The 18,003-nt window shown below is 44.4% G+C and overlaps 1 long non-coding RNA gene across 1 annotated transcript in view; it reads left to right on the forward strand.

Moving 5' to 3' along the window:
* The window catches only part of LOC125947596 (uncharacterized), an 82,753-nt gene extending 65,277 nt beyond the window's left edge, over positions 1 to 17,476 (forward strand). Inside the window, exons 2-3 of the long non-coding RNA XR_007468421.1 lie at positions 16,906 to 16,953; positions 17,411 to 17,476. This is a non-coding gene — a long non-coding RNA (uncharacterized LOC125947596). The remainder of the gene's footprint in view (positions 1 to 16,905; positions 16,954 to 17,410) is intronic.
* The last annotated feature ends 527 nt before the right edge of the window (positions 17,477 to 18,003 follow it).

Raw genomic sequence — 18,003 nt, forward strand, 5'->3', positions numbered from 1 at the left:
CTGAAATTGGTTTGCACATGGTTATTAAGTGAAAGAAACACTAAAGGATGATGGTAGAAGTCCTAGTCATGACCATGACTCAGCAAAATAACAATGACCCAGCGGAAAAGAGATTAACGCTCAAAAACCAATGGAATGGGTTTGGATATGGTACAAAGTGAAGGAAAAGGCTAAAGCTTGATGGTCATAGTCATGAGCATGACTAAGGCTTTCACCTTAAGGTCTCTTAGGCATAGCTAAAGGGACTCCTGAGGACTCATGACATGAATGTCATGACATGCGTGTCAGGTAGGTCATGAAACAACCGCCTACCCCTTGGTGCTTTCATTGTCATTTCGTTAACTTGGTAGGCTCCCCGCACACTCTTTGCATAACATCGATTCTCACAGGGCGTGGGATATCTGCTGGCTTTTTTTTAATTTAGCATATATATTGTAATTTACTTTTTAATGAAGTCATGGACTATATGACATGCATCAGTAAAACGTGAATGAGATAATGTTAATTGTTAAATAATTTTGTGAGTCGGGCAAAGGAAGCGTTATATCGATTGGGGTCTTTGCGTCAATGCAAACGGTAATGATACATAATAAATGACATAAAGTAAGCTGATGAAGCTCCGTTATGCAGGTGTAGCAAAAATTAGTTTGGAATTTTCGTTGGTCATCGGACGATTGCTCTGGGGATGTCCGTACCATTCTCATTGATGAGGCGTTCTCTGCAGCCTCCTTGCCTTCATCGGGCTATAGATGGCACTTTCCCTTCATTCTCTAATTACTTACTGTCTCATGTATTCATTGTGGCGCCAACCACAGCAGGTGCCATATGATTCACTGCTGCTTTTGATGTTCGCCACAGTTTTAACATGGGAAGGCCTTGGTTCGATACCATGTGTGGCACCCCTTTGCTTCGAATTTTACATTTTATTTCGTAGTCGTCACGATCTGGACATCATTTCTTGTTTCGGAGAGAAGATGCTAGTGCGAGGACACAGGCGGGCCACTTTTGGCGTTGCGTATGCTCGCAAATGTATCAGGTTACTATAATTGATTTGGATGCCTCATAATGTTAAAAGACAGGGGCTGCCGATGAGAACTATACAGGCTATGATCTATCAACGGCGATTGCAAAAACCCTATTAGGGCATAATTATTTATCAAGAAAAGAAAAATGTCTGCACTGCAGTGTGCCTGATTCCCAGAATAACGGAATGTGGTGGCGATAGCATAGCTGGAGGGTCTTTTACATCAATCTTGCGTGCTCCCCCAAGGACACTCACGACAGGCCTTGTGTGCTATAGTGCACGCCAGCAAGCCTCCTTAAGGCTGATTCACACTACGCCGACACAAGATCTCGCATCAGTCTGCCGACTGATGACGCGAGCAGTTAACAGGACTGAAAACGCTGTGGCCAACGGTTTAAAGGAAGAAAAATGCGGTCGGCCAACAGTCGGCAGACCAAAATCGGTGCCGTGTCGGCCTAGTGTGAATCAGCCGTCACTCTTTCGATCCTCACGGTTTTTCTGCACGCCCCGTGTCTTGAAAACAAAACGCGTGTGGCCCAAAGCCTTCAAACATAAGCTCTAGGGAGTGTGCGGACAAATAAATGTTAATGACGCATGCCTGACGTAAATTGGTAAACAATAGTTGGCGTACTTGATCTACGTTGGTAAACAATAGTAAAATACTGTCTGCGAACTTACTCAATGATGAGGTGTGATGCCGTTAAGGTGGTATTTTTGCATTTCAGCGAGTCAGATTCCGATACAACACAGATTTTCTGCAATTAGCTCTTTTATATTCGAACTACTATCGACTTGGAGGCTCGTCCTTTACAGTTCTTTACTTCCTCTGCCGTCGGTCCCGTCGTGCTGAATACTACAGCTCCTGTCGGTGATGCTAAAACTTTCATATATCCTGCCAGGTGATTATTGTTTCAGCATAAAACGAAGTTCGTACTTTTTGCAGTTTCCTAGAGCGGTTTTTGTAGAAATCTTTTTCTATCCGTGCCATTACCTTGCTTTAAAGCAATTAAGATTTGGCGCTGAAGAACATTATCTGCTACCTTTGTCGTTCAAAGAAAAATCTGATTGAAATATGCTATACAGTCTCTCAGATCGTTATTTTTGTCTTGGTTGCCATAAATATGAGGCAGATTTTTAAAAAGAAGAAATTTGCAAGCGGGGTTTCACTTTTGACTACTTTTCAGTGCCTTTGCCCTTCTCTGCCCACAATAAGTTTGAGTTCCCCCAGCTGTTCCCGTTCCCCCAACATAGCTCCTGAACGCTACAGGGTAAGCGCACTTGCGAAATAAATGGCGATCATATCAATAGCTCTTCTCAAAACATTCATTACAACCAGAAAGTTCGCTTCAGAAACAGATAACCCGCTTGCCCAGCCTCATTTTTTTTCACTGCTAGAATACTCGGGAGCCACATTCGCGAAAATTCCCAAATTCACAAGTCCTTAAAAAATATTCTAAGCAAGAGTTGGGCCGTAAATCTAGTGGAAAAGAAGACAGCAATGAGAAACGGGGTCTTGCATGTCCAAGTTGGCAACAGAGGCTAAAGCAGAGCGATCGCAACCGTAAATCTAAAGAATATTACTTTTAAATAAAGTGCTGTTCTTCTTATGTTTTACCTAGTCAATTGCATGCGGCTGTAGGGAGAAGGTCCAGTTGATTTGCGTCTCTTCGACAGTTCGGGGTGGCACGCACTCTGGGACAGGAACTTGATATACTGCATTTTAACACCTTGTTTAGTGGGCTAGACGGCCTCCATTGATAAACAAATGACGAGACGGTAAAAGACACGCACAAAGGGCCACTATCAGACAAAAAAAAAAAAAAACATGGGAGGATGCCGTGGCTACAGCGTTTCACCGGAAGCGCCTATCTAGAGACGAGCATGGGCAGCTGTGGCAGCAGCGTGAAAAAGATGCGACAATTTTTTCTGTTATCATTGTGCCACTGGATTGAGAGAAGACTGTGTCCCGTCTTTTCCATCTTGGAGGATTTCTATTGGCAAGGCCTGTCACACGGAGGATTTGAGGCGCTGTCACCATCGGCTTTGTCGCCTCACATATCCAGAAGCCAAGCTACAATCCTCATACTCCCCAGGAAATGTCAGCGTGTGCAATAGGAAACGAGAGCTCACGTGCAGCAGTGCCAAAGCTTCACAAAGAAGATACCAAGTTGAAACTTTCTTCGGTGGGGAGAGATGGATAGAATTTCAGCGTAATAACGTTATATTGGCTGCATCTTTTAAAATATTTCTAACAGTAGCAGAAGTTGTCACAGTAATAATAATGAGATTTGCTTGGAAATATACGTTTTGTTTTACGTTTCATTTTTTAAGACATTTCTAAATTTTTAACGCTGTCTTCCAATGTTTGGTTTTTGTGTAGTAGTGTGTTTTTGTTTAGTATATCGTGGTCTTCTCACTATAATGTCTGATAGTAGATTTTACAACATATGTATGACATTCACTCCGCTGTTAGTCCACAGAAATTGTGGAACTTCTTCTCACTGATGCTTTTTTTGTACATTCTAACCGTAACTTAGTATAATTTACTGTGCGAATGCTCCGGAAGCATTTAATTGCGTTGTTGTTGCATCAGCACAGCCTGCCTCTTTTGTACAGGTTGATACTTTTAAAGTGTCATGGAATTTTAAAAAATGGCCTGTGGCAGAGAGCATAATTCTTGTCCTTGAGCTGGATTATTCCAAGAGGCGGGCATTACCAGCATGAGAAATAGAAACGCATGTTCAACTAATAACAAAAGTTCACTAATTTACTTCCCAATAAATTACTTTACGGCACATATTGCAATTGACAAATTGTAGCCGGTGAGCTTACAAGAATTAGTCACTTAAAATGAATTTCCAGTATGACACCATGCAGTTTCCGCGGGCATTCCAGTTAATTTTTTTTTTTTTGCCTAAATGCACACAAAAGCGTTTTCGTAAAAAAAAAGTAAGTGGAAGAACATGGAATTCTTACGGCAACTTTGACGGCGCATATATCGAAACCGGCATCATTATGGAATTTATTTCCAAGTGGAGGCGCCTTGAAAACTCAGCTGCTACAATTCGTAAATTGAAATGTGTGCCGTAAGGTATTTAGTTCAAAAGATAATTAGATTAGTGCGTTCTTGTTAATTAGTTGGATGCATGTTTTCATTTCTTCTGCATGTAATATCCGACTCTTTGAATAATCCAGCTCAAGTACATAGAATTATGTTATCGGCCACAGGCCATTTTTAAACATGCCACTAAACTTAAAAATGATCACCCTGTATATTTGGAATATACGCTATTAGTTCTAATAATTAGAGCATTTTTTTTCGATGCTCATAGAGAACAGAAAAATAAAAAGAAATGAATCAGATCGCGCAGTAGCGCTGACATCTCAGACAACAAATTCCAATTATTCGAATTTTATGCGTAGTAGCGCCAGACCCTGTACTGTACGGAAGCACCATGATGAGTGTCAAGAACATGGATCTGTGATTAGCGTTGGCGTTTGAGTCGGTAACGTCGATGTTAGCATATTCCTCGCGTTCCTTGATAAATAACGAACGCCCTCCATAATTTACCCACCATTTTTAAGAACCTTTTCCCTAATACATCACGAACAAACGACGACACAGAGAGGACATAATAAAAAACGACAACCAGCTCTGACTAACAAGCGATCGTTTAGTCATGCAAGACCAATTCATAATATACGCCCTACCACGTGCAGCTAGCGCATTCGCCGCGACTTATCCAATCATCTAATCCTGCACACCTATCATCCGTGTTGTAGAAGTGCTGCTTAAGATGATGGGATTTCTCGTGGAGCATGCGTTAAGAACACGTGGGTGTGCATATAATGAATGTTTTCTGAATAAGCGGTCAGTTCTTAGCCAGCGCTCGGATCGCAGTTTTCTTTTTTTTTTGTGTTGCATGTGTGTGTCTTATCTGAGTAGCTGTTTGTTCACACACTGTATTAGGGAAATTAATACGTACCAATTAGCTTAATTCAACGTTTATTTAGGGTTGCGTTCCTTGAATAATGGCGCTAATGATGTGCGCAAGCGTCTGTGATAAACAGCAGTGAAGGCTAGGTGGGTCTGGTTCACAAATGTAACCACTCACTCTGTCCTTTTGTAACTACTGTTATTTGTTTCAGTTTGTTGTAACAAAAAGCTGTGATATATATATTAGGAATACCTTTGACAACTATCGCAAATTTGGTTTGGATCACCTAAATATCGCACAAAATTGTAACGGTGCATTTTATTGTCATTGCGCAGTCGACTTCTCATGCGTCTCAAAAAAGTTTCAACAGGCTCCAAGCCTTATTGTGGAAAAATATTGAAACTGTATTCTTGCTTGTTCTGCAGATTGGAATAGGCTGCTTGTCTCAGTGAACCTTGAAATGTTACTGCTGATGAAACCGCAATTCTATGTTTAAAGATGAGCTAACGAGGAGAAAAAAGTCTATATTGAATACTGTTTGCGGCAGCTTGCTTACGATGATAATTCAACCTCAATGTGCGCAACAAGGATTGCTAAAATATAATTTAGAGTGACTATTCAGCAGATGTTGAAGATTACCACGTTTTACATCCTTTTAAATGCTCACCCTTGTTCAGGAATACCGCTTGTTGAAGATATAGCTTAATTCTCGTCCTTGAGCCGGAATTGTCGAAGAGTCACTTGCGCAAGAAATCCAAACTTCTGTGCAACTCAAAAACAAACATTCACTGAATACCTTCCTAAATAGCTACTTTAGGGCGCATATTGCTGTTTACGAATTATAGCCGGTGAGTTTGCTAGGCATTTCCACTTAGGGCCATTTTTGAGAATGACATGGGTTTTGAGATATGCGTCATGAAACTATCGGTAAAAATCAACTGTTGTTCTACTTACGTTTTTAAGAATACGCTTTTTTCTGCATTTAAGTGAAAATGTAACTGAAACGCCTAGGTATTTCGTTGCATACTTTGGCAATGGATGTCTCGAAACTGGTGTCATCCTGAAAATTAGTTCCAAGTGCATACGAGTTGCAAACTCACTGGCTACAATTCGTAAAAAAACAGTACTGCTGTAAATAATTAAATTAGAAGTTTATAAGTCAATGAATAAATTATTGGAATATGTATTTCGATTGCTCGTGCAATGATCCAGCCCAAGGACTAGAATTAGGCTATCTGCCAAAGGCGATTTCTAAAAATTCTGTAACAGTTAAAAATGGTCACCCGGTATAACTAAGTATAGGTAAGTTGAGCTAATTTCCCGCGGAAAAGTATAAGGACCAGGCAATGTGCGATAAAGCGAGATTCCTTCTCCGCCTATAAAAGCAATTTGAAATTGAGGACTGCATCCTCAGCTCTGCATTGCGAATTTTTCCCCGGTGCAACCGCCAATTTTATTTTGTGCGTCTAATTGCGAATGAATTGAGTATTTTTCGGCGTACATATATGTGATCCGTATCCTTTTCCTGATGTGTGTTCATGTACACGCACTGCACTGTATGTTAAGCGTGCGTCTTAGCACAAGGGGCGGTACTCACCCTTCCACAGGAGCACACATGGTCCCCGTGTCCATATAGGTGCCTGTGCTCGCATTATGAATAGAAACGATGTGTTCAAAAGAACGCAAGGAGGGGCACGTGGCTGCAGTATTTCTTGCCTGTCCAGACATAGATAGATAGATAGATAGATAGATAGATAGATAGATAGATAGATAGATAGATAGATAGATAGATAGATAGATAGATAGATAGATAGATAGATAGATAGATAGATAGATAGATAGATAGATAGATAGACTTTAATGCAAAGATAGAGTTTTGTCTTGCCCCAATGGGGCATCGCTAATGGTCGGGGCCCCTAGTCCAGGGCTCCGCTGGCTCTTGCCATCTTCTCTGCTCTCTGGATCAGCTTGAGTTGGTCGTCGAGGGCCGAGCTGGACAGCAGTGCCTCCCTTGCTCCCTCGTGGTGTTCGTGGCATGGTGTTTTATGGTCTGTAGCGTGCACTCCCACGTAATGTGGTATAGGATTGGTGTAGCCCCACACCACGGGAGTTCGTCCCTGTGGGCTGTGGGGCGCATGCGATGTAATATGTGTAGGTTCGTGTAAGTAAGTGCCTGTCTGGAGCCTACGCCAGGCAGCGGCATCCTCCGTCTTTAGTATTCGACGGGGTGGGGGATATCGCAAGCGACTCCCTCTGTGGTAGTTCAGGATTGCTGAATACTCGGGGTCAACTGGGTCAGGGTCATCTGCAGTCGGCGTGATGAGGGCTCGGTTATGTGTAAATTCTCGAGCTGCTCTGTCGGCATACAGGTTACCCATGATGGCAGCGTGACCCGGTATCCAAATGATGGTTTGGATGGTGTTGTCGTTAGTGTCCTCCTCGGGTATTTGGGCTAGGACTTGTGCCGCAGGTCTTCCGATTCTTCCCTGTAGAAAGTTGCGGCAGGCCTGCTGGGAATCCGTGAGGATCGCCAGTGGTTTGTTTGCGTGTTGGCCTTCGCGGATGGCTAACGCGATGGCCAGCTCTTCGGCTTCCGTGATCGTGCAGGGGTGGGTCGATGCACTGGAGGTGACGTGGCCTCGGCGGTCGCAGACCACTGCCACTGCGCCCTTTTTCTTCCTTCCGTACATAGCGGCGTCCGCACATAGCGGGCCGTGGTATGGAACCTGAATATTTTCTCTATGTACTGGGCCCTCGTTTTCCTGCTTCCGGAGTATAGATTAGGGTCCATGTTGCGTGGTATTGGGGCAATGTGATACCTGTCCTGGACGTGACGAGGTATCGTGCAGGTTTCTTGGGTTCGTATTGTTGTGGCTTTGAAGCCCAAGGTTTGTAGGACCTGCCGGCCCGTGTGAGTCCGCGCAAGTCTCTGTTGTTGTGAGACGTGAAGGGCTTCTGTGAGTTCGCTGAGGGTGTTGTGTAACCCCAGCGCCAATAATTTCTCAGTCGATGTACTCATCGGCAGGCGGAGAGCGGTCTTGAAAGCCATCCTCAAGAGCGTGTCGGCCTGTTTCGTCTCTGATTGTGTGAGATGGTAGTAGGGCAGGCTGTATGTGATTCTGCTCACCACCAGGCTTTTGACCAGTCGGAGGGTGTCCCCTTCCTTCATGCCTCTATTCTTGGATGTTACACGGGATATCATGCGTGATATCGCCTTGACACTTGATTTTGAGGAGCGTAAGGGTGTGGGTAGCACGCTGGTTAGACTGCAGCCACATGCCCAGCACCCTGAGCAATGACGTTTCTGGTATGAGGCCCCCGTTGAGGTGTACCTCGAGTTTTCGTGTTGGGTCTGTGGGGACTGTGTGGTAACCCCTGGCCTCGCCAGACTCGTATGAGTTCAGATTTCTCGGGCGAGCATTGTAGTCCCCGTTGGCTGACGTAATCTTGGATGAGGTCAGCTGCAGTTTGCAGCCTTTCTTCTTTTTCAATAAGGGATCCTGTTGTGGTCCAGAGTGTTATGTCGTCTGCGTAGAAGGCGTGGCGGAGGCCTTCTACGTCCTGCAGTTTTCTTGCGAGGCCGATCATGGCGACATTGAAGAGCGTGGGTGAGATGACTGCTCCTTGTGGTGTGCCCTTGTTGGGAGGGTGGTATACTGCAGTCTGGATCTCCCCAATCTTCAGCTCTGCCGTGCGGTGGCTTAGGAAGCTCTGAACGTACTTGTACGTTCGCTCGCCGCAGTTGGGGTTGGCGAGCCCTTCTAGGATTCCTTGGTGGCTGATGTTGTCGAAAGCTCCTTGGATGTCGATTGCTAGGAGGGCATGTTGGCCGCTGCGGGGAACGTTGCTGAGGACTTCTTCCTTGATTTGGAGTAAAACGTCTTGTGTGGACAAGCCTGCGCGGAAACCAAACATGGTGTCTGGCAGGTGCTTGTTGTCTTCTAAGTGTCTGTGTAGTCTCTTGTGTATGATTTTCTCGTACACCTTGCCGAGGCAGGATGTGAGCGAGATGGGTCTGAGATTTTCAATTGCCAATTTCCTCCCCGGTTAGGGATCATGATTATGCGTGCGTGTTTCCACATCGCCGGCACCATACCTTGTTCCCAGTGTTGGTTGACAAAGGCCGTGAGCGCGGAGATGGCCTTGTCGCTAAGGTTTCTGATCATGGTGGTCGTGATGCGGCCCGTGCCCGCCGCTGTGTTACGGGTGGTGGCTGCGATGGCCGCTCTCACCTCGTTTTCTGTGATAGCTTCGTCCAAAAGTGGGTTGGGTTGTCCCATGTATGGTGTTCTACGTGGCTGCGTGGGAGCTGGATCTCCATAGCACTTGTTCTTGTTGGCGTCGATGAGGTCTTGTTGGCTGCCTGCGCAGGTGTGTAGTAACCGCTCCAGGGCCTTGTGCCCCTCTCCATTGGTTTTGGTGAGGTCCAGGATGGCTTTGAGTATGTGCCACGCCTTGGCGGTACCCAGGGTGCAACCGAAGGAGTCGCAGAATCTATACCAGTTCGCCGAGGCGAGTTGCATGGCATATTCTTCTGCTTACGCTGTTATTTGTGCTATGCGTCTCTTCAGTTTCCTGTTTTACTTCTGTGTTTTTCAACGCCGGGTGAGGCCTCGTTTGGCGTCCCGCAGGTGTAGTAGGTGGAGATCCACCTCTGGGGTCTCCACCGTTCTGGCAATATCCTTTGTGTGGTATTGTTTCTGTCGACGGAGGTTGTCGCACCAGTCTTCCAGGTTCGTGATTGTGTCTGTGTCTGTTCTTGGGCTTCCCTGATTTTTCGCCAGTCAGTGATCTTGGCTCTGCCGATCTGCCTGCGTAGGGCATCCGGTCTGTAGCGTTATGTTCGGTATGTAGTGATCGCTGCCTAAGTTTTCGAGTGTGTTGAGCCATTCGGCTCGCGTGGTTTGTGTGATGAAGGTGAGGTCGGGAGTGGTGTCGCGTGTTACGCTGTTCCCTTCCCTCGTCGGAGTGTTCGGGTCTGTGATCAGTGTGAGGTGACTCTGTTCCTATTAGTGTTTCTAGCTGGAGACCCTTCCAGTCCTGCCTCTGATACCCTCATAGCGTGTTCTGAGCGTTGAAATCGCCCATGATTACCAGAGGGCGGTCTTTGGCGAGGCGGAGAGTCTCCGTGAAGAGTTTTCCAATGTTTGCCCGCCTTTGGCTAGGGGGCCCGGCAGTAGACGTTTAGAACGAAGGCACTCTTTCTCTGATTTCCTTTGTAGACGAATTCTAGGAGTACATGTTGTACGTCTACGTCGTGTATGGATTTGTGTTGTATAGTTATTATGTTTTTGTCTACGAGTGTGGCTACCTTCCATTTGTCGTCTTGACTTGCGTGGTATTCCTCGTAGCCATGTAGGGTTGGCCACGGTTTTACTATGCTGCTTTTGTCGCTTAACTTCCTCGAGAGAAAACCCTATAATGATTACGGTTATAGTTTTACCGATCTTGCTTTTACTCCTTGAAGAAGAGAATGGTTTCACAATGAAAGCGATCAATGATAGCGCTTTATTCGTGGATGGTAAAGTGTCCCGAGCCATAGCAAGCTCACTACACTTCCATGAAAGAAATTCGGAGAAGAAATGCACCATCAGGCTTAACCGAAAGACAATCAACACATTTATAGCGGCTTAACCTTTAGGGGACTGTATAAAAATTAAGCCGAGTTGCGTCAATAAACTATTGGTCTCGACGTCACGTATTTGTTTTTTTTTTTCTGTATGTCAAAGATCTGTTTGTTGAGGAGAAAATGTCGCCGAAGGTTCTGCTGCTGCTACTAAATTTGAATCGCCCGTGCCAAAACGGACGAGTTTTCGCACTTTGACAAAACGCCATTTCTAACTTTGACAGTTTTGGTTTGTTTTCATTTCCACATGTTACGAGGTGGGCAGAGCCAGAATTTTGAGTATTGTGACGCCTTCATTTGTGGAAGCAAGAGGGGATTAACGATACTCCTAAACCTCTACAGAATTTTCTGCAGGATTATTTGCGGATTTCTCGCTTTCATAGCAATGGGTGGAACGATGAAATCATCAAGGGAAGAAAAGCGTATAATGACGCCAGAGTAATATTGAGGAGCTGCTATTGTGGAGGGGCTATATGAATAAAAAGTACAAAGCATGTTCAAAACATATTGCCTCATCAATTCATTTTATACCATTAGCATTCTCGTGGCCTTGTCGTGCTAGGAGGCACCTGAGAGCACTCAAAAGGTACCATGAAATATTGAAAGCCTTCTTGCAATGGCTTGCTGCCGTTCAAACATGCCTAAAAACACAGCAGGGCACGTGCCATCTCACAAAAGCGTGCGCACGAGGAAATATATTAATATATGGGCTTCGGGCGTATCCGAACAACTTTGAAGGCAAAAGCTGGCAAAGGAACTATACCGTAGGCATTGTCGGATGGCCAACATGCCAGGCAAGTTTGGCGTGTATGTCCTTAAGCTCGGTTTATTTATTTATTTATTTATTTATTTATTTATTTATTTATTTATTTATTTATTTATTTATTTATTTATTTATTTATTTATTTATTTATTTATTTATTTATTTATTGTAATGTGCAGAAGGAACACAGAAGCTATGAGAAACAGCCATATAGTGGGGACGAAGAAATTGACCACACGGTTTCTTCCTTACAAGCTTAAACCACAACACACCCGTGATATTGCATTTAGCCCCTGTCCACGTAAGACCACTATTCTCGTCCACTAACCACAATTTTGTGCTCAGCAATCAAACGCCGTACACAATAAACAATTTTGCACCATTAAGGATGTTTCTTTCTGTCTATAACTCATCTTCGTATACCCAGAATAATAGGTGTTTTACTGAGCAAAACCACTGATATGAAAGGTTGTTTCGGTGGAATCACATCCTTTCCTCATATGAGTGCTTTGCTGTAATTGCACCATACGTTTCCATTTTCCCAGCTGTATCTGTTATGTCCTCGCTCCCCTAGTTTTTCAATACCCACTACTGGCGCCCGTGTCCATCGCAGTAATTACAAAGCCCTTCGGGATGAATGGATGAATGTAAAACTTTAATGAAAGTCCTGAAGTACGCGACTCAGCGCGCAGCGGGCCGCTCCCACGTTGGGACAGTCGGGCCATGCCCGACCGCCGCATCGTGGGCCCTCTGGACAGCCCATAGTTGCGCCCCGTCATCGGGGCTCTTGATAGCGGAGAGCCACTTGTCCTCATTGATTTGTTCCGTGCCTCGCAACGAGGGGCAATGCCAGAGCATATGGTCTAGGCTAGCGAAGTCATTGCAGTGCCTGCAAGAACTACTGGCATAAGTGTCAGGATAAATCTTGTGTAATAAAGCCGGGCTGGGATACGAGCCTGCTTGTAATAATCTGAGGGTCAATGCCTGTGCTCTATTTAATATCTTGTGAGGAAGGGGAAAGTCTCTCCTCCCGAGATAAAAGTTCTGCGTAATTTCGTTATATGTGATCGGTTGATCTCTATTCTCCATCACTGTGGGCCGGCAGGGTAGTTCTCTATGGTCGCGGAAAGAGATTCATAAAAAAAAATTACGCGCGGTTAAAACCATGCTGTTTTCGCGCACTGTCATTGTGTTTACATGAAATTGCAGATGAATCTGTGCAGTTAACACGTGATGCTAATGTAGTGGAGATGAAAAAAAAAAAAAAACTGGCGCGAGGCACAAAGTAGAGAAAACAAAAACTTGCAGTACGTCGTCTGGATTTGGACTCCGGTCATGCTTATTGGCAATCGCAAGTTTATCTCTCTGTAAATCATTTTGTGACGTGAAGCGTCTTTCAATACCGCCAACACACGGGTTCACTTGCTAAAACGACATGTAACATTAACATAACATATATTTTTCCAACCGCACAACACCACGCGCGTTACTTTGGTATTGTTGTGTAGAAGAAGAAGCCATTACTCGATCATGCATGGGTCACGTGTACAAAAGAAGCCCTTGCTGCGCCACGCGTGACGAAATCGGACCTCAATTCAGGCTCTCAGTCGGTGTTCAGAGAGTCATAGCTCGGTAGTATGTCTATCCGAGCAGAAGTGATGGAGCTTCAGAGCTCAACCAGACGTATCAGGTATAATTCATAAAACTCAAACCTCTGCTCAGCAGAATTTCTAAGGCCTACAATAGTGCCAATTCTTGCAGGTATTTCACGCTTGCTGATTTATGGCGCCCCCTCGTTCCACAGGCAGGATCAATAAATGGCTCGAAGAAACTAGGGCCGCAGGACTTATAGGGATGCCAATTCGTGCTCACAACCACTGACCATGCCGGGCCCTCTACAAATAGGGAGCGAGCACGAGCATGATTGCAATATTAGACCGTATAGGACATTCCAGCATTGTAATGCCTGAATACATGTTAGTTGTATATTTGGTTACATTAACTGTGTGCCCTATAGTGAGCAAGCACTCTCTGCAGCGCGCATAAGACGTTTCACGCACCCCACAGCAGCCTCGTCCCCGATGCAGCCTGCCTGAATTTTGTTTATTGTTCTCACTGCCACTCCTCCGATGCTACAGCAGCAAAGAATACTGTGCCCGCAGAACATGGTTGTACCACTCGCTGCTATGGTAGGCTGACGCCGATGCTCTGCAGGTTCTTTACATATAAGCCAACACCAAAAGACAGACAGCACAGGGATTGAAAACGATGCGATCAAATCCGTGGTCTTTTCGCACCATTGGAATGCTCGAGGAACACTGCTGTTTCTCAATATATCAATACATTGCGAAATCTAGGTGACAGCTTTTAACTGCTATTCGACAACATGTGATGACCAATGCTTAACCCTGAGATAACGCCTAGCGCCTATGGCAAATCACATGCGTAGCCGAAGTTGTCATGCGCATTATGACACGTACCGACACAACATCATCGATTACAACAGTTCCTGCTTCTCACTGGGTGAACTTCGCAGCCGTGTAGGGCTGTCGCAATTTCATGTTGTTCTGTCATTTTTATTACAATTCTTTTTTTTATTTTCATTCTCATCACTACAGAAGCGTGTCGTTCAACCACAGTGACTAATAAAGTTGCCTGTTACAGTCTACATATTAACATCACACCTGTGCGACACCGTTAGTGCAAGAGTTCCACTACATGGCTAATTCCACTAAAAGATGCCAGTGAGGGAAGTAAGTGCTGTAACAGATCACCTCCGTCACGGCAGGCGACATATTAACGTCACAGAGAAAAATGAGCTCTTTGTCATTGGGAAGCGGTAGAAGCTTCCACGATTGCGTAATTTGTCGTCAGCATTCATTAGGTGGCAGAAGAAGCATTCATTATGCGGGAGATGTTGTGTGGTGATTACAATGGGCGCAAGTGACACCTACGGTATCGCCCCTACGGAGCATCAGCAATAGGGGAAAAGGGATCCGGCGAGCCTCAAAACGCCAAAAAAAGCAAAAAAAAGTACCGGCACAGACAAATGGTGCAGCTTCTCAGATTCGAGAAATAAAGCGGAGACCACAGCAGCCCCAGGCCGTAACGCGGAGTCGGCGTGGCGGCCCAGCAAAGCCAACTGAGGAGGCTGTCGGAAGAACTGCGGGCGCTGTCATTTCAAGATCGAAAGCCGGAGTGGTTCAAGCGCCTCTCCGAGGAAACTGTGCCTGTCGCACACGGAACGTAATTCGCTGCGCGCCTCGGGCAAAAGATGTGCAGGCGAAATCGGAAGCTCCCCGCGAGCTTTGAGTTTCTCTACTCTCTCCCAATGGAGGTACGTGGAACACTCGCGGTGCCTCACTAGCTTCGCTGCGCTGGCTTGGCGAAAAGGCGGGAACTTCGACGAACTGACAGGTAATTGACAAGCTGGCAACGTGCGTCGGCTACAATTAATGCGGTCGGTGACTCCTTTGATGCGAGTGTGCACAGACTCGTGATGATTAGAGTTAATTTAGAAGCAGCAATAAAAACAACTTCATCGCCAGAACACACCTCACGAAGGCTGTCCATGGTAATGCGTTTAGCATTGAAGCAATTTAAAGGATTCTTTTTGTCATTGTATAGCGGCACATTTCAAGTTGAACATACCCGGTGACTCAAATTGGCATCAATTATTATTATTGTTATTATTATTATTATTGATTGGGAAACATATGCATTTTACAGGAAAGGGAAAGTGAGGAACAACGAGGTTCCTTGAAGACCAGCACAAACCGAGTAGTAGATACACAGTGTCCTAAGTCAGCGTGAATGAGTTTCTTCGAACACTGGTACCCACCCAGTCCCGCATCTTCAGTGACCCATGTCGGTGTCACAGAGGTTCGTTGAATAGCGGCACGCATGTACACACTGCCACATACTCAGTGACCTAATTCCGCCTAACGGCATAATTAGTCTTAATAATTAACGTTTTAAGTATTAAATTAAATGAAAAGTTTCAATTCAAATATTGTAGAGCAACATGATTAACTCCCGATACAGCTTTCTGTTTCTCAATACGAGCTACATAAAAGTGTTCTTCCGAGCGTGAAAGAAGACCGCGAATAAACGCCATATTTCCGCGCGACTCGCCGCTCGAGGCACTTTGCGTGTATTCGCGGGCTTCTTTCACGCTCGGAAAAAACACTTTTATGTAGCCCTTATTGAGCAATAGCAAGATGTATACATCAGGAGTTTTTCATGTTGCTTTACAATTTTCTCACTGACGCTTTTCATCTAATTAAAATATATGAAATGTTGATTGACAATTAATCAAGACTGATTATATTTTTGGCGGAATGAAAAAAATAATCTGAGTATCTACAATCGACGGCAAACAACGCTACCTTGGTTCCGTCCAGCTACGTGACATTTGCTTATTTTTAAATCTTGGGACATGATAGTTGGGACACCCTGTATAAACAGACGCTTATCCGAAGAGAATCACAGCAAAAATATATCTTTTTTTTAATGGAAAAGAGTAGCCGTTCAGCTTCAATGCAGTACAGCAGCGTAATAAGCTTATGGAAAATTCGAATATAATACATTTACCCAATTTGTAGGGCCAACGTTATGTATCTCACTCCATTTCCAGTGCAGAAGGGACTTTGGCCGTCGATAATTGTAAAGTGAGTTCGGAAATCAAAAGAAGCAGATGACAATGCCCCCTCCCGTTTCTTACTTCTTTTGTTTTCTTATTGGCGATATAGGCGTACATCTGATATACGCCTTCGTTTGTCACTGCTGCACCCCACTTCAGTTGCTTGTTTGATGTAACTGGATTTCATTGCGTGGGTTTTTTTTTTCTTCCTTGCTTCAGCGAAGTCACGATCCTGCTTGCCCGAGCTCCGAGGTTAGCTTGTATTCAAATTACGGCGAGCAGTAGCACTCCCTGCGCGACAAACCCTATACTTAAGTTGATGAAAGATTGCGTCTGCTAACATTCAAATAGCAGAGACAGATTCATGGTTGGGATCCATCACTGTCGAGCACTTAATTCATTGCCTGTGATACAATTGGACTCTGGCTTCTTTGCGCACAGCCCGATTAATTATAGACCCTCATTCGTTCTCGCTAACAAATTAAATCAGCGGCACGCATGACTGAGCGTAAATTACTGATATAACTGTATGATTGCGAGATAAAACAAAATATATATTAATTTAGCATTGATCTAAGTGGATGTCAATACCTAAATATAAAAATAAAATTATCGATGCCAAATTTATATAAATTCCTTTCGTGTCTCGTTATAGTCTTACAACATCCACAGAAATCGCCAAGTGTTGCTGAAGGATGCCTGTAAATGTTGAGTTGTGGGCGCTAAATATAAGCACAAAGGACCAAAGGGAAGAAGTATACATTTTTATTGACATATCTAAACAACTATGCGCCACCTATATAGCGAAAACAGTTTTTTGACGAAGTGCAGCTGTGAACAAAATTCTCAGCACCCCCACTGATGCCGAGGAAAGAGTTTCGTATATTTATGAACTCTACGTTTCATTTACAGGGCGCCTTTTTACGTGCTCTTCTACGGGCACCCAAGTTTCCCTTGAAGGTACATACTTTCACTTATAAAAGAAACGAAATCTTCGTATACCTTCTTATACTCAAGAAAAAGAGCCGGGAAAATCATAAAAAACATGCTGGCTCTCCCGTAATCGAGAGTATATGTAAGCATGAAATGGTTGCCACATGGCGTATTTTGCTGCCTGTAGTGCCGCCGCCTTCCAACCGCTTTTCATCTTCTAACAGCGCAACGCGCTCAGCGTCTGTCGCTACTTGTTCTTCTTGTCGAGAGCACAGGCAACCCTGTTTCAGCGCCAAAAGATGACAGTCTGCCTTTTGAACGTAGCTATTGGAAAGGACAAATAAAACTTCAGTGAACTAGAAGCTACAGCTTCAGTGATATTGCGAACAAACATTAGGAAGAAACTTGTTTTGGCAATAACTAGCGTATGTAATGCGGTCCTGTACAAAGGTGCGGGGGCCAGAGATGACATTTTGTTGCCCAGATGTTCACGTTTGAGTGCCCGGATAGCGGCTCTGGCTTTTGGCTCAAGGTCACTTGAAGGTCGCCGACCAAGGGGGGCTCAAAGCATTTTATGCTTCAAAATTAAACAAGAATAAAGGAATGGCGGTTCAAATAAAATAACCTAATTTTCATATTTGTTTTTTTTTCTGTGCATTCGTTCTTTCTCATTTTTTGTGCAACACACATTGACAGCTATCCAGCAAGAACCAAGATACCGTACGCTGCGGTTTGTAATCATCAGATGGTATGGTTGTGACCAGTGTTTCATCACACTGCCGTTCCAGGTTATCGTGGCACATGTAGAAGACAATGTCATGATCGAATAGTTTCACATGGTCGATTTTATGCGATTTTAATTCCACGATGATCGAAGGATTTTATCTTATTGATTTCATGCAATTTCAATTTCACGTGGTGGCACCTGTGTGAAAAAAAAAAAAACAGAACGCCTTCGATTTCTGCTTCTCACGATCTAATACCTCTCATGTATGGGCAAAAGCTTTCTTTGAACTTAGCTTTGTTGGTCGAAGATGCGAAATCTTCTAATACTCAAGAACAAGAACCGGCAAAATT

This window comes from Dermacentor silvarum, chromosome 8 (assembly GCF_013339745.2).
Source record: "Dermacentor silvarum isolate Dsil-2018 chromosome 8, BIME_Dsil_1.4, whole genome shotgun sequence".
Classification (NCBI taxonomy): domain Eukaryota; kingdom Metazoa; phylum Arthropoda; class Arachnida; order Ixodida; family Ixodidae; genus Dermacentor; species Dermacentor silvarum.